General features: G+C 47.2%; 1 protein-coding gene across 2 annotated transcripts in view; it reads left to right on the forward strand.

Moving 5' to 3' along the window:
* LOC100115265 (Krueppel-like factor luna) overlaps positions 1-26351 on the forward strand; it is a 246031-nt gene that overhangs the window by 178614 nt on the left and 41066 nt on the right. Inside the window, exons 1-2 of one of the 2 annotated variants that reach the window (XM_032595939.1) lie at positions 12756-12823; positions 20812-20869. The exons of the other annotated variant lie outside the window; for it this stretch is intronic. The gene's annotated coding sequence lies outside the window, so the exon portion shown is untranslated. Of the gene's footprint in view, positions 1-12755; positions 12824-20811; positions 20870-26351 lie in introns of those variants that run through there. 2 annotated transcript variants of the gene reach the window in all.

The raw sequence follows: 26351 nt of genomic DNA on the forward strand, positions 1-26351 counted from the left end.
ACCGAACTAGCGCAGGGGGCTGATATTTCGAGGTCGGTTTATATATTTGATTTTTATTTCTTCTACTTCGTCACATATAAACATTGTGCTTCGCGTATGCGGGACACTGCAGTGGCGGATTGAATAAAACCGCAGCGCGACGTTTTTATACGCTCTGGATGTGTAAAGGTATATTATATGGGGACGTGCACGTCAAAAGTACGCATACGTAGGCTTTAACGCGCGTAATTCTGAAGAGCGTTTTAAATGTCAATGTTTTAATAATAACATTGGTACACTCGCTGCGTTACAGGTGTAATACGCCGGGCAATTATACAATTGATCGCATACTCCGCGATATCGCGTATAATTTCTTCTCGTCCCTATTTTTCAAAATCGCCTTATCAGAGCCGCTCGGCCGCGGACAAACAAACCTCCACGCGACACTGGCCGTGTAGTGGAAGGTAAATAATCGCGGGGGCTCGTCCGCGTGTGTTTGCGCGCATCAGCTCTCTCGTCGCGTAGTGTCAAAGAAAATAACCGCGCGTGTGCATTGCGTGCGTAGATACCTGTGTGTGTGTGTGTGTGTGTGCACACGCATTCATTACGCGCGCGCGTATGTAGACACAGAGTCGCGACGTGCAGGCGAGATATTACTCGCGAGAACGGATACGTTTATGATACGATCCGATGCACGCGTGTATAAACGCGGAGGCAGTAAATGCGTCAGAGAGAGGCTGATGCTGCGATGGAGAGGGGTGAAAGTCCAGATAATTGATATAATAATTTAAATATAACGAAAAGCACGCGTAATTATATCCCACGAACTTTTAAGTGAATTATATGCGATATCGGAACAAAATCCTCGATGATATCCCGGCCGCATACCCGATACACTTTTTCGAGCTCGGATTATAGCGAAAGATCTCTCTCTCTCTCTCTCTCTCTCTCTCTCTCTGCAGGCAGCGGGTCGCCACAAAGGCCATGCGGCGTTATTATATCCAAAACGCGCGCAGGGGACACGCTTATTATCAACGGGCGTACGGCTCGAATCGCGGAATACCTCTCTCGGCCTCTGTGCGCGTCGTTCGCTTCGCTCGCCAGAATTATCGTTGATTAAAGGCATTGTCGAGCACGCGCGCGTGTACCCTCCGCTACTGCTGCTGCGCGATGAAATTGCATTTAGCGTTTTCGAGCGTGTATACACCCGCTCTTTTTTTTCGCCGGAGGAACAGACACACGCGCGAAGGCGGAAATAAGTGTATTGTTTTGTTCCGAGGATACAGTATAGAGACATATACGAATAAGTCTTTTCGAGAGGGTGCACTAGTAGCCCTGATTGGACGCGATTGTTGCGAAGCTCTCCGCTCAGGGAATCAAGCGGGCGTTTTGAATTTTTGGAAAGTTAGTTATAGACACGAGCGACGGGGCTTCATAAAGCGTACCTTGTTTGATACAGACGGTATATACGCGAGAGTAGCAACGTCGGAGTATGGTTGAAAATAGCCCCGCGCGCCCCGTCGATGAGTAAGTCTCGAGATGGGCGTCCGTTTTGTTCGTTCGGAAAAAGACCGAGTACTTCCAGATGCGCCGAGAGTCGCATATATATATATATACACGAGAAATTTTTTCCCCGCTCGAAATATCTTCGTAGACACGGGCTTTGTCTGCGCTCTTCCGTCTGCGGGGTTGTAATTGATGGTGTGCAGACGCGAGCCATAACATAAGGTTTGAACTGACACGTACACATTCTGCGAAATTAACAAAAACCCATATCTTATACGTACGAAAAAAAAGAAGAACACATCGGAGCCGCTCGCCTTTTCCAAATGAAAAACTGCGCGAAATCACGAGCCGCCCCTCCTGAAGGGCCACTAATACGCATTAAGCGCATCGCATCATCATAAGACGGCGAAAGTAACGACGGCCCCTACTCCTCCCCGATTATTCCGCGTGCGTGCGAGCGAGCGAGCGAAAGCTCGGGAAGGTGCTCTCTGGAAGCGCGTGCTTTATTTTTGGAGGTCCCTCCATAAATCGCGTTAATGGCACGATTCCTCAGGCTAACCCCTCTGCGCCCTTGCGTTATATTTTCTGCGTACAACCGCGCGTTATATCCCGCCTCTCTCTTTGTTTAATTAATACGCGATCGTTGCAGTCCACCGCGAGGCTGCATTTTTACGCGCACAACGCCATATCGCGGCTGTCTTTATTATTGATGTCTATCCGAACGTTAAATAAAAGAGGACATTTGCTGATTGTCTCTGTGTATACCTGCGTGTATATATAGACAGTGGCGTTCGATTCAATTACGATATTCGCGCTCTCTCTCTCTCCCTCTCTCTCTCTCTCTCTCTCTCTCTCCCTCTCTCTCTCTCTCTCTCTGCAAAGTTATCGATGCGAGAGTGGCAGCGCGTTTCGCGCACAGCTTGTTTCCATTCGTTGTTTTTTTTTCGTGTCGCCACTGCCGCCGAAGCGTATTTCCAATCCTACAAATAAGTTTGAAATTTCATCGGAATAACAGACTTTTAATAACGCGCGCGAGCGCGCGCGCAAAAAGCGCAGGAAAGAAAAGAGACCGGACCATTAAGCCATTTTAATTTCGTTCGGATCCGTGCTGTGCGATATCGTTTCTCTCTCTCTCTCTATCTCTCGTTTCCTTTTCAATGCTCCGCGCCTTGTTAATGCATTTTTCACCCTCCGATCTCTCTTTTCGCTCGGAATTTTATTTTTCCTCGCCCTTCCGTGTTTTATTTTTTAATAAAAGTCAGCGAAAAACCGTTATAATTCGCGATAAGCTTCTATGCGCCGAAATACTTGCGGCATACTTGCACTCTTCCAATTACCAAAATCCTTGCTCACAGCCAGAGCGAGAGAGCTTGCAAGCTCCGAGAGCGGCAACAAATTCGAAACTTCCCAGCCCTTTGCCTCCGCAATTCCTCGTATATTTATCGCAAACCTCGTGAGCGCGCGCGGAGAAAACGCAGCAGCAGCGCTCGTCAAGCTAGCGCGAGCCTCGCGATCTCTGTACATTTAAACCGTTGCTGCATCCTGCTCTAGCTCTCCCTCTGGAAACTTTCAACGTCGCATACGCGCGCCTCTCGGCACAGGAGCGCCAACTATGCGCCAACGGAAGGGGGGCTTATGAAGCCGCAAGCTCTCTCTCTCTCTCTCTCTCGGGTGTATACTGGTATGCTATAATCGCCGTTGATGTAGGCGAATCCGTCGGTCGTAACGACGTCGTTATAGATCGCCAGAAGACGCCCCGGCCAGAGCATCGCAGGGTATATACTTTCATTGCTACTACGATCGCCGGGGGTTATATTGTGCGCAGGAGAGCTTGTTATGTCGCTCTCTCTCTCTCTCTCTCTCTCTCTCTCTCTCTCTCGCCACCCGATGAGAGGAGGGTTTTCGGATATTGTTTTCGATTCAATTAAGATGGCGAACGATCGTCGCGGTTGCATAATTTTTCAAAGGACGGATATTCGATACACGCGATACGATGACCTCTCTCCTCTGCCCCTTGCATGACTAATAACTCTGTCGATAGCGTTTCCTGATGCGCAAGAGATGACGCCGCAAGTATTCCAATTAAAAATAGATGCCGGCGTTCCGATACCGTCTCTCTCTCTCTCTCTCTCTCTCTCTCTCTCTCTCTCTCTCTCTCTCTCAACCCATATTCGCTCGCTCTCCCTCGGCGGCGAATCCTTATCAGCGCGCGTCTCTGTTTATTTTCATTACTCCTCTCCCCCTCCTTGCACGCATCTCCTCTCCGGACGCCCGCGTCCCACTCTAATCACGCTCGATATTACACTCGGAAGGTGAGAGACGGAAAAACATTCATCAGCCCAAGACGCACAAATCGTTTGGCTTTAGGGTCGTAATTTTCGTCCTCTGTTTTTCCCGCGCTCTGCAATATACACCCGCGACGACGACGACGACGATGTAGGTCACAAGACGCTGCGCTCTCTGCTACTGCCGCTTGTCGGAGAGAGAGAGAGAGAGAGAGATAGCAGGGAAAGAAAGAGAGAGAAGAATGTAGAAGGCTTCGCCAGTGTAGTACATAATTTAGATGGAAAACGCACGCAGGACGTGCTTTTCGCTAGCGCGTCGTCATGGCAACCGCTGATTATACCGGGGAGAGAGAGATGGGCCTATGCGTGTGTATGGACGAGAGAGAGAGGCATTGTGCGCGTCGGCTCTCTTTTTTATTCGCGCGAGAGTAAGAGCCGAGACTCGGAGAAAAAAGAGCTCGAGTTTTTTCTACGCTGCTGCTTCTAAGATTCTCTCTTGCTTTTTTCTAAAAGTGAGAGAGGAAGGCGATAACGCTGCGATGGAGGGGGGAGAGATTAGGCACTGCGCGCGCGCGAGCGAGTTGTTATGCACGCGGGCGAGCTTGTCGTACGTCATGTCGAGCGTAAACGCCGCGCGGCGTCGACTTATTTCTATTAGCCCTGTCATGTTACAATTGTCTTTTATCAGAGTTTTTTTTCACCGCGCTTTTTTCGGTGACAGTTCGATGAGCAATTTGGGCTGGTAAGAGATACTTTTTTTTCTCGTATACAAACTGTGTTGAGAGATATGGCTTCGAAAAAAAATTAAATGCTGTTGCCTATACACTAAATCCAGACTCGAGTTTTTTCCCCAGCAAAGTTTTCAAAATATTTCCCTTGCCTGCGTTAAATCCGAGCCCTTTTAGGGTCTAGACCACTTCATTCCAGCGTTGCCTCTTTCAAGCGCGGAATTATAAGGCACACGAGATCCGCATTCGCAACTCCGCGCGTACTTCAGTTATATACTGCAAAAAAGAGCCGCACATTCCCACCTCAAGACTCTTTCGTGCATCTCTCGATAAAAGATCGCAGCCTACGCGAAAAAAAAGAAAAACAGCGGCTTAAACAAATTGGAAGCCAGTACGTAGAGAGGCCTCTAAAAAAAGAAGTCGCGTATCAAATACTCGCGTACACTCGTCCGCGTCTTAATTCTCGTTTACGTGAATGAGAAGGCAGCTGGCTCGAAAACCAATTGCCGACCGCGCGTAAAGCCAGTGCTTTCGCGGAGGAGAAAAAAAAGGAGGAAATAAAACCACACCAGCTAGCAGCCGCGGCCTAATCAGCGCTGCGCGCTCCGCCCTAATTCGAGAAAACACTCGACTCCTTTCAGATGCCTTTTGATCGCAGCCCGCGTTTTTTTTTTTGCTCGTTTCAAGCTCAAAGTGTACTCGTTATTTTGCGCGTGCGCGAAAAAAGAAACGGCGAGTTGGCACGAGAGAAGGTGCGGAGGCCAAGACGGGGATGAAAAGAGATGTGTGCTCGAGCGGAAGTGGATATAAATATAGGAGCGATGGGCGGAGTTTGATATCCATGTATGTATATAATTAGTCGCTGTCTGGCCCCTGCTTATATAGGTATATATGTATTCGCTGTTAAAATTAGAAGGCCGACGAGTTCGTTTTTAAATCGCCATCTATACGCGTCAAATTGCGTGTCATTATCAGAAGCGAGACATTAGAATATAGACTGAAACGAAACGGCCGCAGGAAGTGTGTGTGTGTGTGTGTGTGTGTGTGTGTGTGTGTGTGTGTAGAGAAGAAAAGGGTACTGTTATTTGCAATGAGCATTGCCGGCGCGAGCTTGGATTCTCTCTCTCTCTCTCTCTCTCTCTCTCTCTCTCTCTCTCTCGTGACGTTAAATAATACGGAATGGAATAACTCTCGGATTTTTATACGCCTCTGGCTTTAATAACAGCCACATTAGATGCAACCTGTACTTAGGGCCTAGAAACGTGAAAGGGCAAGAAAACGAGAGTCGACTCTCTGTGGAAAGGGTATACTTTCGGCTCATTATATATAATCATTCGGACTCGAATGGTATATACAAGCTCTCGTTCCATCGTCGTGCGCGCATAGCGTTTAAGCGTTTACATCGAGAACGATGTCGTAGCTATTTCTGTAATTCATATCAACGCTACTCATTAATAAAATCCATCAGCGTACGCGTGATATAATTAAAAGAAAACGCGAAACTCATTTAAATTCGAAATTGAAGAAACACCTCTCTCTTGGCCGCAACCCATCAAGCCTCATAATTATCAAACTCCTTTTTGTCTCTCTCTCTCTCTCTCTCTCTCTCTCTCTCTCTCTCTCTCTCTCTCTCTCTCCCTCCCCCTCCAAACAAGCGCGGCGCCCGAAAAAAAGCGCTGCTGCCACCGCCTCTCGCAAAGCCAACAACTACTTCAATTTAAATCCTCGTTATCTAACTCCAGACGAGAGGATGGGGAAAAATACGTTCGCGCGGGTGTGCACATATATCAGCGCGCGAGAGAGAGAGAGAAGTACGAGGAAAAATCGAGTTCGCAAAAAGGAGCTGCACGAAGCGCAACAGCTTATGTATACGCGGGTACGTGAAAAGAGAGCGAAAAAAAGGGAGGAGAGAGAGAGAGAGAGAGAGAGAGAGAGAGAGAGAGAGAGAGAGAGAGTAATAAAGAGGGTGGAAAAGGCGCGGGGGGCAGAAAAATGGGTCGAGTGTAGGCCTAATTGCTGCTGCATGAACGAGCAATTAGCAATCAGCGCGAATTAGAAGCTCGAGTGTAAGTATATACGTATATGTATATGAGAAAGCTCTCGTGTGTTTTTCACGCGTCGTGATCGCGTCTACGTTTCTTTTGTAGGTATCGCGTGTACGGAGCGATGACCTTTTTTCTACTCTCGGATCACCGATTGATGAATGCGCTTTTGTATGCGGGGCAGAGAAGAAGGTCTCTTCTCGGTAGCCGAAAGTGAGTGGCTGCTGACAGCGCTGGGGCTTCTTCTTTTTTACGGCTCGTCTCTGCCAGACGGATTGAAGTGTTTTCGTAAGCGATTCACTCGATTAGGACAAATTAGTATTTGATTTGAGTGGCCTCTTTGTGGCTGCCTGTATATATCCTTTGAATGAAAGCCAGTGGACAATGGTTTTGTCGTAATGTAAATTTTATTTATAGCACAGTGTGGCTAAAATCCGCTGTTAAGTCACGCCTATCTGTAACTAAAGTAGTCCTTTTTTGCACCGTGTTTATTACACTCGCTACGCTCGTGCGCTAACCTCACGGTGCAAATAAGGACTACTTTAGTCACGAATAGACGAGACTTGCGGATTTTAGCAGTCTGTGCTATAAAATATTATACGATACTCTTGACTTAAATGGTTCAGTTTTACACGGCGCTTAGCGCCCTCGCTACGCTCAGGTGCTAACTGCGCCGTGTAAAAAAGAACCATTTAAGGCACACGTATCGTAATGTACTATTTCGCAACGATAACAAAAAAGTAGGTTATTCCATTTCGAATGGCACCGACGATAATCTTCGGTTTACAGCTAGCACAGTTCTGCTATCTTACACGTATTCACGACTCGTGGAAACGCTCGTTCCGCAGATCAAAGGATACCGCAGAGAGAGAGAGAGAGAGAGAGAGAGAGAGAGCGAATCTCTCCACCTTTACGGCGCTGCAGCGATATTAATCGAAAGCGAGCGAAAAACGGATCGTTTTTACGGGCAATCGAGAAAATGGCTCCGCGCGCGCGCACGCGTTCGCTGCATATCAATGTTCCCTCATTTTTCCTCCCTGTGAGTTTTATTCGCGCTGCGTCGTAAATTATCATCGCGAAGCGCGCGCTTCCGATTTCGCGGAAGTGATACTAATAATAACCGTTGCGTTGTTTGCCGTTATATTATTGCTTTCCCACAGAGTTTTATACACACACACACTCGTATACTCACGGGGACAGCAGCAGCAGCAGCAGTGCAGTTTTGGGATTTACTCTCGCGGCGGCTTAGCTGCGCGCGCGTGGAAATAGGAAATTATTTACGATCTCACGATTTCAACATTGATTTCGCATTGATATTTCAGAGAGATAATTGAATGGAGCTTATACGGGACGGATTATAAAGCGCTGCGAGTTTTACCGATGTGAAAAACTAGTTTTTCCCCGGGTACACGCGAAAATTGCTCCCGATATCCTTTGCGGGACGTGAATATTTCAGTACGGATGCGAGCGTGTACGGTTAGCTGGCCTTTCCGAGACTCGATAGGGTAACGAGAGCCGTGGAGTAGATAAACTCGCTGAGTTACGATGCCGGAATACCGCGCTCGGCGTAATGAGATATGAACTATGCATTCTCTCCGATGCTGTTGCATCTTTGAACGCGCGCGAGGTCAAGTCTCGGTGTGTAACAAGCACAAAAAATGCCCCCCGTAAATCGCCGAGTTCACGAGGCAGCGCATCGAAGGGGTTGTCGAGCTTAACTGCGTAGAGCGTATAAATTTTCAAACTTTTATGGTGATTCGTTAATCATTGAAGATACCTCTTTCTCTCGGAGTCGAACTGCATTGAATAATTTTGTCAGCTGTTGCTGGAAAATCCCGTTACAAGGTGAACGTTCGAATTATTTACGAGATGAAGTAAAATAGCGTATTTGTAGACTTTGAATACAGAATAGGTAAGCCGAAAGGTAGGGATTCCAAAAAGCTTCATATCTTTCACGCTATACAGTATAACTTCGAACTTACCTAATACCAAGTCCAAAGAAATGCATTCAATTACTCGCGCATAAAGAAGCCGGAATCTCGTTGGAAATTCAAGGGATAGAAGAAAAGTGAAAATTTACCCAGCCAAAAACTCCCATCTCTTTCATTCTCCGGGGCAGACCAGAGCTCGAAGTAAAATTTCATAAATTTCCCACTCCCCCACTCTCTCTCTCTCTCTCTCATCGGAGTTTTCCCTCGGCTTTCAGCTTTGGCGCGTTTCAACATTGACTCACGGCCTGGTACTTCGACGAAGCCCAAAATGCAAACGCGTACAATGCCATACACTCTCTATATAGGCTCTCTTCAAAAGACTTCGCGAGTTCATCGGTTTTCTCCTGTGTTGCCCAGAGAGTTCGTGTACACGTGGTAGGGCAGCTTTAAGGGCGAACAAGTTCGCTGCAGAATGAACCCCGACGCGCTCGGATATTCGCTTCAAAGTCGACTGCTACTGCTGTTTTTAAAGGGTAGAACTTTAAAGAGATGCGCGCGCGCTCTAGTCGCGCGGTGACATTGCCTGAAGTTTGAGCCGAGCAATTAAAAAGTTTAATGAACGTTTGTACGGATTAATACGGAGGGCAGCCGGCTGAAATTATGTTGCTTTTGAATATTCACGAGGGGGAGATTTTTTTGTTCGTTTCGGTGCAGGAAGACCGATTTGCGAGCAGACATTAGTCTTTGGTTTTATCTTGGAATGCAAATGGTCGAGGAGCATTCGTCTTTTCGTTTTTCAATCTTGGTGCTGGTTTTGCGGTAGATGGGGATTTAAGGCTTTTGACTTTACTAGATGGGCTAATCGAGTATTGCGTCTCGTAATACGACGTGCAATTTCTAGTAAAATTAATAATGAAAATCAACAACAAACTCAACATCTTCATACCCTTTGCAAACGCAGTCATACGAGTATCCGGCGCATCTTTTCATTCCCCTCATCTCCATCGAAGGTTCACTGACCCGTCATGCGGAAACCGATACGTCCAAATTATGTGCGGCGTCTCTCAAATATAAACATCGCATCTGGCCGTATCATCTGAAGCATCAGCAGCGCACAAGACAGTCAGACGGACAGCAGCCGGTGCTATGCATTACATATGATGAAACTCCGCGATAGAAAAGGACGGAATGGAGTTTCCGGTTGAGCGGCGAGTTCGAACAAAATGCTAAGCCTAATGCTTTGCCCTTTTTTCGCGTCTGCTGCTCATTCGGGGAAGCAAGTCCTTTTTCCGTATGCATCGAAAATTCTTACGACGAGAAGCTCGTTTGCATGTGAGAGCTGATACGCGAACTGTTTTGGGGATGAATCGTACAACATCGTCTTCGATTTTTCGACGAGTTATTGATGTGGTGGTTCGAAACTTTGATCGTCGTCCTGACGAAGGGCGAATAATGTTTATGCGATGCGGGGAACCTTGATTCAATGGAAAACGCAAAATTCGTTTTTCAAGAGCTTAGAAAGCCTCTCGACTCGTCGAGGCGCAGTTCTTATTGCCTCTATTCCACATTCATAGAATAATTTGCATTTCGGCTCTCGGAAAATCTGAACGGCGAAAGATTCGACGTCCCGGACGACGACGACGACGACGACGCGCGGGATTCCGATGTCTAGAAAAGTTTTGACAGTTCGCGCGCGAGACCGAATTAATGAGATTCCTTTTTCTTCCCTCTCTCGGCGCTGTCGGAAAAATATTCCGACGTTACATCCCCTCGTCTCTCGTGAAAAACTTGGCTTGATTTCGAAGGTGTGTGCGAGCGCGCATTTCCCTCCTGGGGTGGAAACGGGCAGTGCTTCTTTTTCCTTTTTCGAGTCCTCTTAAAGAGCCATGCAGTAGTATTATAGTTTCTTCAAGCCCTTTTGTTTCTCCCTCTTTTTTTCGAGGTCGTCGAAGAAATTATTTCCCCCTCCTCCCTATAACAAACTTCTACGGCCCTTTTTTTCGCGCTGCACTCTTCCCCAAACAAAAAAAACTCCGAGGAAGTTCGTTACGTTGCGAGAAGTTTGCGGCGGTAGAAGAGGAACACACGGACTAGCGCGAGTAATTTAACTTCTTTTTGTTATCTCGAAGGAGTAGGAGGAGAAGGCCGAGAGAAAAAATGCCCCGAAAAATCCGTGTTCGCGTGCAAAATAGTTGAAAGTGTATTTAAGAAAATTTGTCGGACCCTTGGCCTGCGCTGCGGTCGTACCAACACAGCGTCTTGCTGACTCGTAATGACTATTGTTTCTATTCAAATTTATTCCATTCACAGGCGCCCCGAGTACTTTTCAGCTGCCCGCCGAGGGGAAAATTGATTTTAGCCCCGGTCGAGTTTTACGCGAAAATACTACTCGCCCCGAGGAAAGTTACACATTAACACATCCGCGCAAAATGCCAGTGTCTTTGAATAAAGTCTCTCTCGCTCTCCCGTAGCTGTGCTCCCGTAGCTTAGAATCCACTTCTTGTTTCAAAACTGAATTCCCGCCCTTTGTAACGATCAAGCTGCACACAGGCGGAGAGAGAGAGAGAGAGAGAGAGAGAGAGAGAGAGAGAGAGAGAGAGAGAGAGAGCGTTAAAAATTTCCCAACCGCGAAATCATTTCTCATCCACACGCGAAATTAAAATACCTGCCCGGTTTTTCATTCCTGAAAAACCAAAAAAGAAAGAGCCTTTGGAGGAGAGGGATTTCATTTTTTTTCCACCAAAGCCGGCGGAGCACGTAAAGCGATCCGGCAAAGTTCATTCGCGCGCCGGCATTTCAATTCCGGGGAGATTTCGCGCGTTCCGAGAATTTTTTCCATTCGCGCGCGCGCGTGCAGCTGCTGCCGTGGCTCGTCAAACGGAAAATACCTAAGCGATGGCGCTGCGAAGAAGGAGCGAGAAAAGCTCGAAGCGATGGCCTGCCGTGAGATCTCATTAATTTGTCGAACGAGAAGGGTTGCGCGAGAATAAAAGGAACGTCGCTGATGCTAACGCGATGTTGGGAGAAGGAAACGAGTGTCGGTTTATTAGCGGGATGCTTCTCTTAAAATTCTCGGTAGTATTCTTTTATTTTTATCCTAAGTATTAACAAACAAAAAATTTTGATTTTAAAAACCACAGCTCTCTCGCTACCTTCTTCTACCTGAAGTTGCAAACAATTCAACAGCAAAGTATTCTTTTCTCCCCTCTGCTTCTGAAAACCTGCAGCGAAGCCGTAAAAAAGCCCATTCACACATTCGCCCACGTACAAACAACTCGCCCGCCTCCCGGTAAGGGCGAAACTTCGGAGTCAAGTTCGCGAATACTGTCACAGAGTCGACAGTATAGCAGCGGCAGCGGCAGCGTATTCCGATAATGTCGGACGCCGCTGCCGCTGCTGTGCCGAGAGAGAGAAAGAGAGCAGCGAAACGGCCAATCGTCGCGGACAGCCGTGATTTCATTCCCGTCGCGTCTCTCTTTCTCTTCTTTTCCTTCCTCCTTTCTTTCTACACTGTCCGACTGGCGTGGCTGCAGCCGAAATAAAAGAACGAAGAATCCGGAAGAATGGCTCGGCCAAGTTTTTCTCAGGACGCTGCAAACGGACGTTTACAATAACGAATGCGGTCCGACGGAGCTGCTGCCAATGGAATACCGAAAAGTTTCTCTCTCTCTTATACTCTCGGGCCTGATTAGCGCGGAATGCCTTTAATTCGCTCTCTCGCTCGTCGGCAACTCGATTATATTGGGAGAGAGGAACGACGAGGAGGAGGCAGCGGAATTGGCGTGGATTCTTCGCGGCCTTTTCTTTTCTAATACTCGTTCTCGCCAGAGAGAGAGAGAGAGAGAGAGAGAGAGAGAGAGAGAGAGAGAGAGAGAGAGAGAGAGAGAGAGAGAGAGAGAGAGAGAGAGAGAGAGAGAGAGAGAGAGAGAGAGAGAGAGAGAGAGAGAGAGAGAGGGGAATTTGATATCGCGAGCCGGGATTCTTGAGGCGGCTTTTCGGTGCGAGAGAGGAGTAATTTTATGGTCCGATGACAGCCCCGGCGATGCGAGGAATTTGCAAAGGATCGCGCTGTTCATTAAACTGTCGATTCTTTCTCCGAGAGCGAGCGCTTTCTCTCTCTCTCTCTCTCTCTCTCTCTCTCTCTCTTTTATATTAAATTAAATTCTATTGTGAGACCGTGCTGATACTTTTGCCCTTCGATAATGGCTTCCTTATTATAATATAACAAATTTCAAATAGCGCTTCGCATAACACTAACCAAATGCCGTCCTTTTTCTGTTTCAGGTGAGAACATGTTCCAACCTTGCTCCCTTTTATATTACAACCGCCGGGAAATTTCAACCCACCGATCGGTAAGCGATTCTTCAAATCTGCATCACCTGCACTCGGGATGAAAAAAAACCTTTCTCTCTCTCTGCTCTACCACTGAAAAATCCAGAAAATTTTATTGAATCCATACATCTCTCCGCTTCTCACTCCCCCAGCCGCACTTCACTGCAAGCTCGACGTGTCGAGTGCGGCGACGACGAGCTCTCGCGCGGGAAGTTTTAAATTGGAGTTTTGACTGGGAGCGCTGAAACGGACTTAATGTGATTTCGAATTGGTTCGCGGCGGTGGCGCGGCGATGAAGGGCCGCGGCGACGAGTGCGAGAGAGAAAAAAAGAGAGGGGAAGAGGGAAATCGGACGAGAGCATATTCCGAGACGACGCGCCTACGAGTGTGTAGTGAATTTCGCGGCAAATCGAGTGAGCGTTTCAATGGGCGTAATCTCTCGCTAGCTCTCCTCGTTGCCGGACGAAACGAGATTCGACTTTCGATTTTTGCGGGACTCGAGTGCAGTGTCCGGGATTTCAGGGGACGCTTGCCTTTGACGGTAGATGCTTGTCTTTACTAGATTGGAGTTCTTTGGTGGAGGATTGAAGGTTTGATAAGGAAAGGGTGATCTTCTTTTCCCTTTTGCCTTTCGGCTTGACTCTACTCCCAGTTGAAGAATTCCTTTTAGAGTCTCACAAAAATTGCCGTTTGCGAATCAATAAATAATTCGGCGGTACACGAGGAGAAACTAAAATCCGCGAAAATTCACATGCATCGATCCAGAAATCCCCAGGCGTACATAAACCCCCAACGAGAGAGAAAGCACGGAGACAGGCAGACAGCCGTGATGGCAGCAACAGTGGCGGCGGCGGCAGCAGCGGTGGCACAGGATCGATTAATCGGCCTGCCCACCTTCGATTTCCGCTGGGTGGCCGTGGCCCCCACGCGCTCACTCTCTCGTCTCCAATCAGAGCTGGCCGCGCGCGGTGAGCGTTAATTTAACGCCATGCGCGGCTAGGAAATTCGTTTTTGCACAAGCCGCCAGCGTGCTCAGCTTAATTGCTGAAGCAGATCGTTGCCGGAGAGGGAGATACAGTCCGACGCGCCATCATCGCCCTCTATTTCTCTCCTCTCGATAAAAAGCTTTTGTATTGCTTTCTTTGCCGCGAGAGCTTGAATTTTGAGTTTGGAGAGGAATCCTATTTGGATTTTGCGTTATAGGTAAATAGTATAAATTGGAGACGATTGTTTTTATAGTTTGAAAAACTTTTTAAGGCAATAATAACGAAAAAATTCGTGAAACAAGAATTAGCCAAGGCGTCGTCAGATGTACTAAATGATTTTTATTCGTCCGCGCGACTCTTATTCGTATTTCGTCCGCGCGACTCTTATCTGCACCCCTAAGCTTCTTTTAAAAGCCGTGTAGCTTCTCGATGCTTTTTATCTGCACTATATGTATACACGAGCGCTGATAAATCCACGCTAGCTTTATCTGCAAATCGGGGATGTCGGCTAATGTTTTTTTTTCCCGGTTACGCAAGACGTAACGACGCGCACACGTCGATCGCATCCGATAAAAATGAAAACATTATCCTCCGATACATCCCCTCACTGCGTCGATGAAAATATTTTATTATAAACAAAATTTCGCTCTGATTGTCCAGCATGTTAATCCGCGAAATTTTCTCAGTACGCGCACACACAGCGGCGGAAGTATTACGTCGAGCGTAGAACAGGCCATAAATCAGTCGCGCACTTATCCCAAGAGAAAAGCATAAATCGAAGGCAAATAAAGAATGCGAATAAAACGACTCCATATATCGAGGCGGGCGTCTATAGAGAGAGTTTATCAACAAGTATATACGCGCAGAGCAGTAATGCGTCCGCCTCTCCAGGATTATTTCTCCGCGTACTTACACACACACACACACACACACACACACACACACACACACACACACGTCTATAGCTCTCGTCGACGCGCACTCGAAAAAAGTAGGTTCAGTCTTGTATACAGAATGAAATCTCGTTTCATAAGAAGAAAAAAAGATATATATATATATATATATATATATATATATATATATATATATATATATATATATATATATATATATATATATATATATATATATACACGCGCGAGCGCACTCAACGCAAAGTCGATCGAAGATATATATATATATATATATATATACATAATATAAAATCTCTCGAGTGGCTGAAGAATCGCCGGCGAATCTCCTTGACGCAATGCGAGTTTACTTCTCTTTTTTTATTCGCCGATGCGTATAGCGAAGCGAAATGAAATCTCGCGCTGCACATGTTTATGAAACATGTTTTTCTCTCGTCAGCTCTCGTATAGTAGCGCAACGGGGAAAATATAAAAGCGGGATGTATTGGCGGAGTACAAAGAGGAAATGATATAGCGGGCACGACTTGTTGATAGGGTAAGTAGTGTTAGGGTATAGGGAAGTATTATTTTTGCGAAGTCGCGAGCGAGCTACGGCTTCTTGTTTTGACTTCGAGTGCCTTGGAGAGTAACTTTCTTGTAACTGCGTTTTACGGCTTTTCTCTGTCTCCGCGCGCAGAGAGAGAAGAGAGGCATATACAGATGGGTAGCGTGTTTACGTTCTGCGCATTGTTTCGGAAAGAAGACTTCTTTCTGTTATTGCATTGTCCGGCGGTTTATTTCTCGTGAATAATATATTATAGTCGCAGCGCGTATGTTGAGCATTTCAGTGCGGGCAGTCTTAATTCGTGAATTTTCTATGTTCGATTTTGAAGTTGAATCAATATGGAACAGACATGATTTTTAAAATCTTTTTTAAAATAAAGTTAAGGATAAATCTTCCACAAAAGTACAAGAGTCACGATTTTTACTGCAATATTTGTTAAGTAATATTGTTTTGAAAATTCGGTTTCCTAATCATACGTTTAAACGATTGAGAGCTCACGTGATCAATATGGCGGCGCAAAGGATGAAAATATATATGGATGTATAAACGTATGTAAATTTTAATACATAAAATAACCTTATTGTTTTCTCCAAAATCATAATAGAGATGAGAGATAATGCTTCAAAATCAAAATAGATTCATGATGACTGAATTTATGTACTCAAATGCCCGTATGTTAGGTTAGGTCTTTATCCTTTGAGCCGCCACATTGGAGAGCTGCCGTTTTAAAAACTACTCAAATATAAGAATTTTTAATTAATCATATTAAGACCTAGAGATATTAAATCAGCAAAAAATTGATGCATAACGTATTCTTATGCTATTTTCTACTGTATATAAGTATTTATATGTATATAGCAGAACCATGTCTGTTCCCTATTGTACACGCATCGAAGTGTGACGAAGACTCTTACGAGTGAAATCGCACGTGAAAAAAGCCCAATCGATCCCGAGCCAGTCTGAAAAGAGGTTAAACGAACCGCATCAGGTCAAACAACCGATCCATGCATATTACAAAACGATGTATCCACTCTCCGTCAAACTACCCTTCAACCCTTAGTTGAAGGTCGAATCTCCATCGATCAAAACCTCGCGCGTACTTCAAAACAGTCGATAAAACTAAAAATCGCACTCGTGTCACTGCAGCGGAAAATAAAAGAGCGATTCGATTCGCAGAGCGCGCGCGAGAGAGAGAGAGAGAGAGAGAGAGAGAGAGAGAGGGAGAGAGAGAGAGAGAGAGAGAGAGAGAGAAAGAGACACTCGAAGGCTCATCAGCATTCAGGAGAGAGAGATATATATCACCCTGACCCGGAGATCTAGTCGACGCGCGTCCGGATATACACTCTGCTTGCACACATCCGTTCCTCGAAGCCCTCGATGCAGAAGCATTACCAGCGGAGCAATTGATCGGCTATGCCACTTACGAGTCAATATACGCCTGCCCGCACACACACACACACACACACTCTCGCACAGCAGCTGCGTAATCGCCGTCTCTCGTGCGCGGGGCATTCTCTTTAGACGCGCGCGCGCGCGTGAGGGGGTGTGAGAGGAGTATCGCAATTATCGAAGCCGTGTGCGCAAGAGAGAGGAAGGCAAGATTATCGGCTTATAGGTGGTAGCAGTGTAGGCTGCGTGTATTCGGGGTTCACGCGATTATGGCCGCGCGGTATATTTGTGACTTCGAAGCGTATATAGAGGCATTTCAATTTTCGGCTCGCGATCTTCGTATAAATATCGCATACTCGCAGCGACGAGACAGAGGACTGGGGGACAACAAAGCCCTTAAATCATCAGCAGTTGGCAATTTCTTCGTCCAAGCCTCAAATTAAAAGCGTCTTACCCGCGCGGGACGCGTGTAAGAACCGTCCGGAATCTCTCTCTCTCTCTCTCTCTCTCTCTCTCTCTCTCTCTCTCTCTCTCTCTCTCTCTCTTGTAACAGCAGTCGCAATCACTTGCACCAGCCAACACAGCAACCCCAGACCATGTCTCTCTCTCTCTCTCTCTCTCTCTCTCTCTCTCTCTCTCTCTCTCGCATTTCACACAGTTTCTTCGTCAAACTCTCCCACATAAGCGGCTCTTAGCCCCTATACTCCCCCGCAAAAAGCAAAACTTGCATCTTAACATCTCCGTGTCTGATGCTTTTTACTCTCTCGACTGCAGATTTGCACCCCGTGTCAGGGGCAAATACCTCCCGAGCATTAAAGGCACACACTACAGACCGCCGCGCTTGTATATATAGGTATCGATGTAACGCTAGCAAGGGTTAACCGAGGCCTTTAATGAAGCCGTCGGAGTTGCGCCGCAGCAGCCGACGGCGCATTGTATTCCGATGGAATTGGAAGTTTATGGGCTACTGACACGGGCTCGTCTCTCTGTACGTGTGTGCAGCTTCTCAGGGGTATCCTCAAAGTGTCCTTCGAGTCCTTACACTACCCCGTGCGCGTAGCGAATGCAGCAGTGAATTTTTATGCCGCGCACCCGAGTTGCATTCTAGAGAAACGCGCCAGCGCTGTACTCGCGCTTTTTATGACAGGATGTTGCCTTTTTTCCCTTTTCTTTCTTTCCTTTCCTCTTCCTCAGGTTTGATGGCTCTCGGGGTGCTTCTTTACTCCGCCGGCCGTCGCCGCGCTGCGTCGTTGGATTTAATTCCTATATCCGCTTACCAACAAATCGATTTCGAACAATTATATCGCACGTATACTTCCTTCACAAATTCCAGACGTGCGCAGCTCTCTCGGCGCATTGAATTCCAATCCACTCTCATCGCAACAGACACCTCGACGAAATTCCTTTCAAGCCAGTCACACACAAAAGCCAATCATACACCTCGGAGCCAATCGCTCATTGATAAGCCGTACGTACTCCTCCATAGCAGCAGTGCATACTCGTCCCAGTGTGTATGAATTATACCGCTGCTCGTGTCGCTCGCGATATACACACAGACCGTTGTTTTTCGAGAACCTGCAGCAGCAGCAGTGCGTGAAGGGAATACGAGCGCGTTTATGTACACCTATATACGCTCGCGCAGTCCCATTCACACATCCGCGCGTGGAGAATACGAATCGAGAGAGAGAGAGAGAGAGAGAGAGAGAGAGAGAGAACAGCCAACAACTGTCTTCCATTTCGAAGCGAGCGCACTTATCGTATCGTATAAACATCGCGTGGAGAGGAAAATATGGGTCGTAAGGTTTTGTTCGTCTTCTTTTTTTCATCGAACGGAGTGTATACTATGTTATACGCTTTGACTTTGATGCGCGGGTGGTCTCGTTTATTTCCGTAGTTTTTCAGAGCGAAATTCGTAGAAATATAATAGCGGGGTGCGTAATATAATATATCGCAGTTTTAGAACAATAGATGTATATACGATCTGCAGGCACTTGTCGAACTGTCGTAAAGTCCCGCCGTGTTGTAACAGCGGAGAGGTTAAGGAGAGAAAGAGAGACCGGAGTTGGAGATAGGACACGCACTACTCGCGGCGACTTGATGGTTATGCTGCTGCTGTGCCGACGAAAAATCTTTGTGGAACCGATGGAGAGAAGTACGAGCCCCCGTGAACGCGCTCCGACTTTAAATCCCAGCTCTTATCCCTGTTATACGTATAATTTGTTCAACTTTACGATAACGCCTGTATAACTTGCGATATTGGGAGCAGTCCGTTTTCGAGAATACGCGTCCGTACAGCTCTCAACCCTCTGTACCATTATCGCTAAATATGACGACGACGGCACGGGTCCCTATAGCAACCGACCATCATCCATAACGATTTTCCGCCATTACAAGTACAGTTCGATCGAACGCGCTGCAGCTACAAAATCAAGTCTCGCGACGCCGGCTGCCATGAAAAGGTAGCCCTAGGCTAACAAATTACCGACGGCGAGTACGCGACGTTGCCCGTAGTTACAACGCCAAGACGAGGCTCCCGTCGCTGCTGCTGTTGCTGCTACGTGGGCAAAAACGAGGAGAGCAAGCTGAGACGTCGCGTTGGTTCTTTCTACCTTTTTTTCGCAGCAACAACAGCAGTCGCGTCGATTTTTCAACGGGGTTGAGAGAGAAAGAGATTTTACAGGATGTATTATAAGAGCGTATGGCACACGGCTGGTTTTTGGTTAATTGGCTCGACGATCTGTACAGGTCTACGTCTTCGTGAACGAAAAAAAAATGCTCCCGAGCTTACGCAACTCTCGTAAAACTTTATAACACAGCCATCGGCGAGGCTTCAATTAGCTCGACTCGTAAATTATTTCGTTATCCGGAAAGCACTGCTACTCGGCTGAGGTCATTCCATAAATCACTTTTCGCGCTACTGTGTGTGCTCTGTGTGTGTACGCAACCGACGCACGAGCGAAATTTCAAAAGAGCACGACATTGACTCTTTTTTGTTATACGAAGATGTTATGAGATTCTTTTCCCTCGCGATGATGCGGCTTCATTCATAAATGCATGATTCGGCGTGAGTTTACATTTCAAATTTCCCGCCGAAAGGACTGATGCGGATATTAGACGGTGCAACTGCGGGAGATGAAGAAAGCGTATTCGATTACACATATTATTACTCGATTATAACCGATTCGGAATACGTACAAGACACTTGGGCATAACAAACTCGACTAGCTCTTCAATTAAAGGCCGGGATGGAGCACGCATGCGATTTGCATAAAATTCAATGCAATATTTGTCTAACCGAACGGCCCTCCCTCGCACACGCACATACACACACACACACACGACTCGGTCGAAATGAGATGCAAAATACGTGTATGCATGTATACTCGAGAGCGGCGAAGACGAAGGCAGTATAGCAGAGGTTTCCGGGAGTGAGAGAGAGAGAGAGAGAGAGAGAGAGAGAGAGAGAGAGAGAGAGAGAGAGAGAGAGAGGAAGGGAGGGTTATAGGACTAGACGGAGGGAGGCTCGAGTTTCCAGCCAACTCTCGAGTACGAACCCCCAGCTTTCACGGTATAATCAAGATGTTTGTTGATGTCGACTCCGGAGGGATGGGGGGGGGGGGGGCGCAGACGAGTCGAAATAAACATAAGAGCCGAAGCAGCAGCAGAGCAGACGGATGAGCGAGGGGCAAAAGAGAGAAGCAAATAAACGCGAGGCGGCAGCAGCAGCAGCAGCAGCTTCTTTGAGGGATAAGTGAATTGGTGCATAAACAGAGAAAGCGCGCGGGATAGGAAAACATTCCGCGCGGGAGTTATGAGGCGCGGAATTTTGGAAAATTCTCCACGGACATGACGACGACAACGACTACGACGACGGACGACTAATACGCTCGCGTGTATGTGGGAGGAGAAGACGGCGCGGAGAGAGAGAGAGAGAGAGAGAGAGAGAGAGAGAGAGAGAGAGAGAGAGAGAGAGAATTGGACGGCTCGACGGATTTGCATAAGTGGCCGGAACAATTGCGGAGCTTTATTGCGTCGTCGTCGTCCTTTTCGTCGCTGCTTCATGCTTCTTGACGGCTTTATTAGCGGCCGATGAAAATTGCGGCTCGGTTAAACAAAACACGTCTCTTTCAAATTCAAAGATCGATGGCTAATCGTCTGCTTTCTTCTTTCTGTTTCAGGTGAGAATACAACCAACCCACAGCGAGTCCCCCTTTTCCCTATGAAAAAGCGAGCGCGGTAAGTAAGACACTTGCCAGTCTTGCACCTCGAGGCTGAAATCACAGAGCTTCTCTTTTTCTCTCCTCGACTCTCGAGATTTTCGGTAGAATGCAAATACGCTTTTACGACACTTAGCCTGAGTGCCGAACCGAGAGAGCGAGCGGGGGATAAATAGGGAAGAAGAGGAAGAAGAAGAAGAAGATGGGAGAGAGAAACGAGGCGATTTTACGACGGGACGGACTTGTTTGGCTATGGGATTAGATTTATATCCGGCGATGCGTTGGCTCTATTGCGTACACGGTACCGAATCAATCGGGGAAAGTGGAGGATGTGTGTGTGTGTGTGTGTGTGTGAGTGGGGATTTGATTTCGGGTATAATTACGCCGCTTTCGCGGAAAATGATTTGCGAGAGAGCTTGATTTACGCGGAGGAGTATAACGAAGCAGGAAATAATGAATTCGTCCGTAATGTAACGTTTGACGATTTATCGCTCTGGCTGAGGAGGAGAGAGAAAGTGGAGCATAAAAGTATGCAAGATTTATCAGACAATAATGGCAGCGTTTTCTTACGATAAAACCAGACTAGTATATAGAAAGTATATACAGCGATTACAATATTCGTAACCTCCTCTCGTACATGTGTCTTACACAATCGAAGCAGCTCGAAGAGCCTGTATATAATATCTCGTCCAAATAAATCACTCCCTATAGCTCCGGGCGAAAACCGAACGAAATTCGACCATCGTAAACTCGGACCGCGTATACGTACATACGGGTACACATCAAAACAGAGAGTCGCGTGATTCCAAAGTTAAACTCGCGGCTCGTCCCCCGAAAGACGCTTTACGAGCGGACGAGAGCAACGATTGTTGCAGTAGCCTCGCGTGATTTACGCCCCGCGTCGATGCAAACGACGGGGAGAGAGCTTCGATTAAAAGCTCAGAACGAGGTTCAAGGTCGTCGCTCGAAGGACGTTTTATGGGACTCGTGTACGGATGATAGTGAAATAGGTAAAATAATTCATCATTCGAGCTTGCAAACGCAAATGAAACATGAAAGCTCATCCGATAGGACTAGCTAGCGCGCCAGAAAGAGGGATGTTCGCTGAAGGGATAATACGTAGAGCTTGAAAAGCGCGCTGTAAAGCTCTTTCATTAGAGCAGCTTACACGGCGTGTATATATCCCCTCACACATGTATAACACTATACATCGCGCGCGCTTCCACAGGGGGTAAAAAGTCCCCGCTAGAAATTTGTCCTTAATAAAGCAGCCATCCAACTTTCATTAATTTCTTATTGTCGGGAGCTATCGCCTGGGGCAGTATATATCCGGACCGTTAAAAAAGCAGCTAAGTTCCAAAAAGGGAGGAGCGAAAGAAAGGGCGAACGAAAAAAAAGGCTGGGAGAGAGAGAGAGAGAGGGATTTATTTTAAAGACAATTCCGCGCGAGCGCGGGCATCGTTTATCTTCGTGCCATAAACGGGGCGACTTTTCGCGGAAGCCGACGTTTGAAGGCCTGCGCCGAAGATATATATATATATATATATATATACGACAGGATATCAGCTGCAGCAGCAGAGCAGAGCAGGGACGAAGGGTCGTTGCAGCCAGTCGTAGTTAACCCTTAACAGTCCCATAAAAAGCTGCCGGTACGGTGAACGGCGTATCTCGGCCGCTGTTCCTTTCTTGGCGCTCGCTATGCGCTTTACGCGCGCGTTATACTTGACTGTCGAAAACGGTGAAATTATAAGGGCGAAGAGTGAAAAGAGGGATTTCTCCCGATCGCCCTGGCTGGCGGTGTGTATATAGACTTTTTAATGGGCTGTGTGCGCGCGATTCAAGAGCGTTAATTCGATGGAAAGTTGTTGTTTTTTTTTGTGCGCGTGATTAAAGCCTCGCTGGAAGAGTTGCGTATTTTTTTACTGCCGGTGCTCATGGTTCTTTTATCGCCGTTGTAAAAGTGTTCCGCGCGCGCGCCTTTTTTTTATTTATCGTAAGAGTTAGTTTAGACACTATTCTCGCGAAGCGACATGTGCGCGTCTTCTCTCGAGTTAATTTATATAAAGTTCGTACTCGATAATAGAATAGAGAGCAAATAATGAGCGAAAAAAAAGAGCCGTCACACCTCGTTAAACTCAGCCCAGGAACAGAGCAGTAGCAGCAACACTTGCGAACGAGTGCGCTGTATATAGAGAGTCTCGCGAGCTTATTATCTCATCAAGATAAACGCAAACATCAAAAGCATTTTAGAATCTCTCTCGCGCTCGCGCCGAGCCTGCCGGGCAATGAATCAGAGAGCTGCTGCTGCTGCCGCGCAGAGAGAGAGAGAGAGAGAGAGAGAGAGAGAGAGAGAGAGAGAGAGAGAGAGAGAGAGAGAGAGAGAGCTGTAACGCTGTTTAAAGTCGCGATAAAAGCGGCAAAGAAAAGCCGAGAGAAGGAGGAGCTTCTTCGCGCCTTTACAGCTTCTCTCTCTCGCTCGCTCTCTGCCGAAGCACCGCAATTTTCATAAACGCCTCTCTCTCTCAGTGAGAAATCCGAAAAAAAGAACGAGAGAGAACGCCTTTATCGGCGCTTCGCGCTCGCGCGAGAGAGAGAGAGAGATGCAATATAAGAACGCATCGCGTTTGCACGGGACGCAGCTCTCGGCTTCCGTTATATATGAGGAACTGCTCTCCGCTCTGCGAGCTAGAGCGAGAGAGAGATGGAGGAAAATACAGTAGCGCCGCATTCCTCGTGACGCTCAGACGGTACCGAGATTCCGTCCCCGAATATTTCCCTCGCTCGGCGAGTTGCCCTCGAAATTTCCCGGCTCATTATGCATCCGCGGAATCTCTCCGCCGGGAGAGAAATCTTTCCCAGCCTTTTTCCTCCTCTCTCATCCAAGCTTGTCTTTTCGACGGCTTACCTTTACGCTCGTTTTATCAAAGAATATAATAATAATAATAACCCCGAGCTTTTACACCATACACGACGAAGCAGAGAGGCCTTCGCGCGGAGAGTAAAGCGCAATAAATATTTTACACCAGCCATTATAATAACCCGTCGAATGACCAGCGCGCTTCGGTCCATAAAAATCCCAGCTAAACAGCCTCCGAAAAGCTCGGCGGGACGAACTGCATGAGAATCGCGCGTAAAAGAGCTGCGCTGCACGCCGGCCGATAAACTCTCTCGCGGCCGCGGTATAAAAGCCTAAAAAGCCCACTATTCCGCGCGCGCGCGAACGGGTCAAGACTACACTTCGTATATATAAAGAAAGGAGGCTGATGTAACGCGCGGAAAATACGAGGGCGCGAACAGCGACACGTATAAAATTCCGTTTATTATCCATTCCTCCACGATGTAATTTCGTGGATTCCGATGTCGCTCCTATAATCCCCCCCCCCCCCCCCGCCCCACGTATATCTACTACTATACTACGGCGATAATGGACCGTAGCACTGACTCGACTATTTTTCCGTCTTCGCAGCGTGGGCTTTTTAAACGCGCTTGCGCACTTGCGTGTGTGTGTGTGTGTGTGTGTGTGTGTGTGTGTGTGTGTGTGTTGAGGCACCGGAATTCAATATCAAATTCTTCCTGTCGATCGCAGCGGTCAGGGAGAAATTGGAACTGCCTCTCATGTGTGCGCGGGGGGTAGTGGTACGTCTCGGAATGCGAAAGAAATGCGACGCAAGAGACAGCGAATGTAAATTAGGAAGATGATGCGGCGAGAAATTCGTCTTTCGACACTATACATTCCCGCGCGTGTTTTGCGCCCCCTCTTTTGAATTTCTGACACGTGCTCTTATATACAGCTTTGAAGCTTCAAATTGCTGCTTAAAATTATGTGTGAATAATAAAGTAAGCACAACTCGACATAATCGAGCGTACGCTAATCAAAGCCACGTGTGTTGTTTACACTTAATTAACCGCGAGCAAACGCGGCGTACAATAACAGTGCGGCATTTGCATGAGACAAAAGCAAACATCAGCTAGAGAGAGCAAAAAATCTGCAGCCAAAACGAAAATCTCGTCGAACCTTTCCGTACGAGCACAGCTTGAAAACGCAATTTCCTCACTCTCGCTGCCCTTCTGCAACTCTGGCTCTCATTAGAGCCAATACAAGTCGAATTAAGCGCTCCGCGACACGCGAAAGCGGCATCGATTCGCCCGCGGCGCACAAAGAGCGAGAACCATGACACACAAGCCCTTTCTCGGCTTTCCTATATCTCTCGCTCGAGATTATAGGATTACGCGATCGCGTGAGCCCACTTAAAACTGCGGCGATTACGTTTTAACAATTCAACGCAGTGGCAGTGCTGTAGCTGCACAGCAGAGGCTCCGTGTAGATCCGGGAATTATGACACCGGACTTATCGTTTCGTGAAATTCTTCGAGGCGGGGAAATATTTGCGAGCGAAAAATGCGCCGGAGTATACACAGTCTTTAATCTTCTTCTTATACTTTTCTCTCGCGCTCGCAGGAGCTGAGGAATTAGAGTCAGGAATTTCAGCGAAAAAATGTCGTGTTCGTTTGCTCTCTCTCTCTCTCTCTCTCTCTCTCTCTCTCTCTCTCTCTCTCTCTCTCTCTCGGCTATACTTTTAAATACTCGATCGGCTGTATTCCGGCTTTTCTTTTTCTCGAAACTTTGGTCTTCTTTCTCCTGAGAAAGCAGATATACACGCTTCCTCCTTCTCCGTTGAAGAAATTATGAAGTGTGTACAAAAGCTCGCTCTCGAAACAATGCGCACAATAGTTTCGCTTGAAAACATTGTTGAGTTCTCTGCGAAGAAAACGCGCGCTGTTTGAAATTTAACCCACGAGCTTAATTTTTTTGCAAAAGAATAAAATTAATTAGCGCTGGAGCTTTTCAAAACGAAACTATACCCTCCGACAAAGCTTTATCGTTTCGGCGCAAAAATCTTCGCGCACAAACAAGCGCAAGCATAGCGCACGAACCGCAAGCTCGCGTATACTCCTTTGACTAGATCGCCCGAGCTTTGATCTGACCGACGGAGCTTAATTGAATTAAATAATTGAGCTTAAATGTCGCACACCTATCGAGTTAGGCTGCAGCGCATCTCGACGAGTCTCGCGTTTAATGTTCCGCGAGCGAGTTTTTATGATGCTTCTGTACGCGGCTCGACGCGACGCTCGCGCGCGTAGTTCCGGGAATGGAGCTTGCGCGCGGGGTTATAGTTGGCGCACACACGTGTCGTCGCAAGCACGCGCGTCGTCTTTTGCTGAATCTTACGTTTGTGCAGCCAGCCCTCGCTCTCGGGACTCTGTGTCTTGCGGAGGTATACACGAGGTTTTGTGGCTACGCGTGGCTTTTACGAGCTATACGCTTTCGCGGGAAAAGCTGTTTCGCGTATAAAGGCGAACTGCTCAGTTACAGCGGGATAAGATTGTGTGTTGCGGCCGTTGTGTTGTGCTGTATGCTTTTTACGTCGGGCGTGTGGGTGTGTGTCTTTGATGAAGCGACTTTGCATAAATTCGCTTTAAATTTCATTAGAGAGCTTTGAA

The sequence above is a fragment of the Nasonia vitripennis genome, chromosome 1 (genome assembly GCF_009193385.2).
Source record: "Nasonia vitripennis strain AsymCx chromosome 1, Nvit_psr_1.1, whole genome shotgun sequence".
Lineage (NCBI taxonomy): Eukaryota > Metazoa > Arthropoda > Insecta > Hymenoptera > Pteromalidae > Nasonia > Nasonia vitripennis.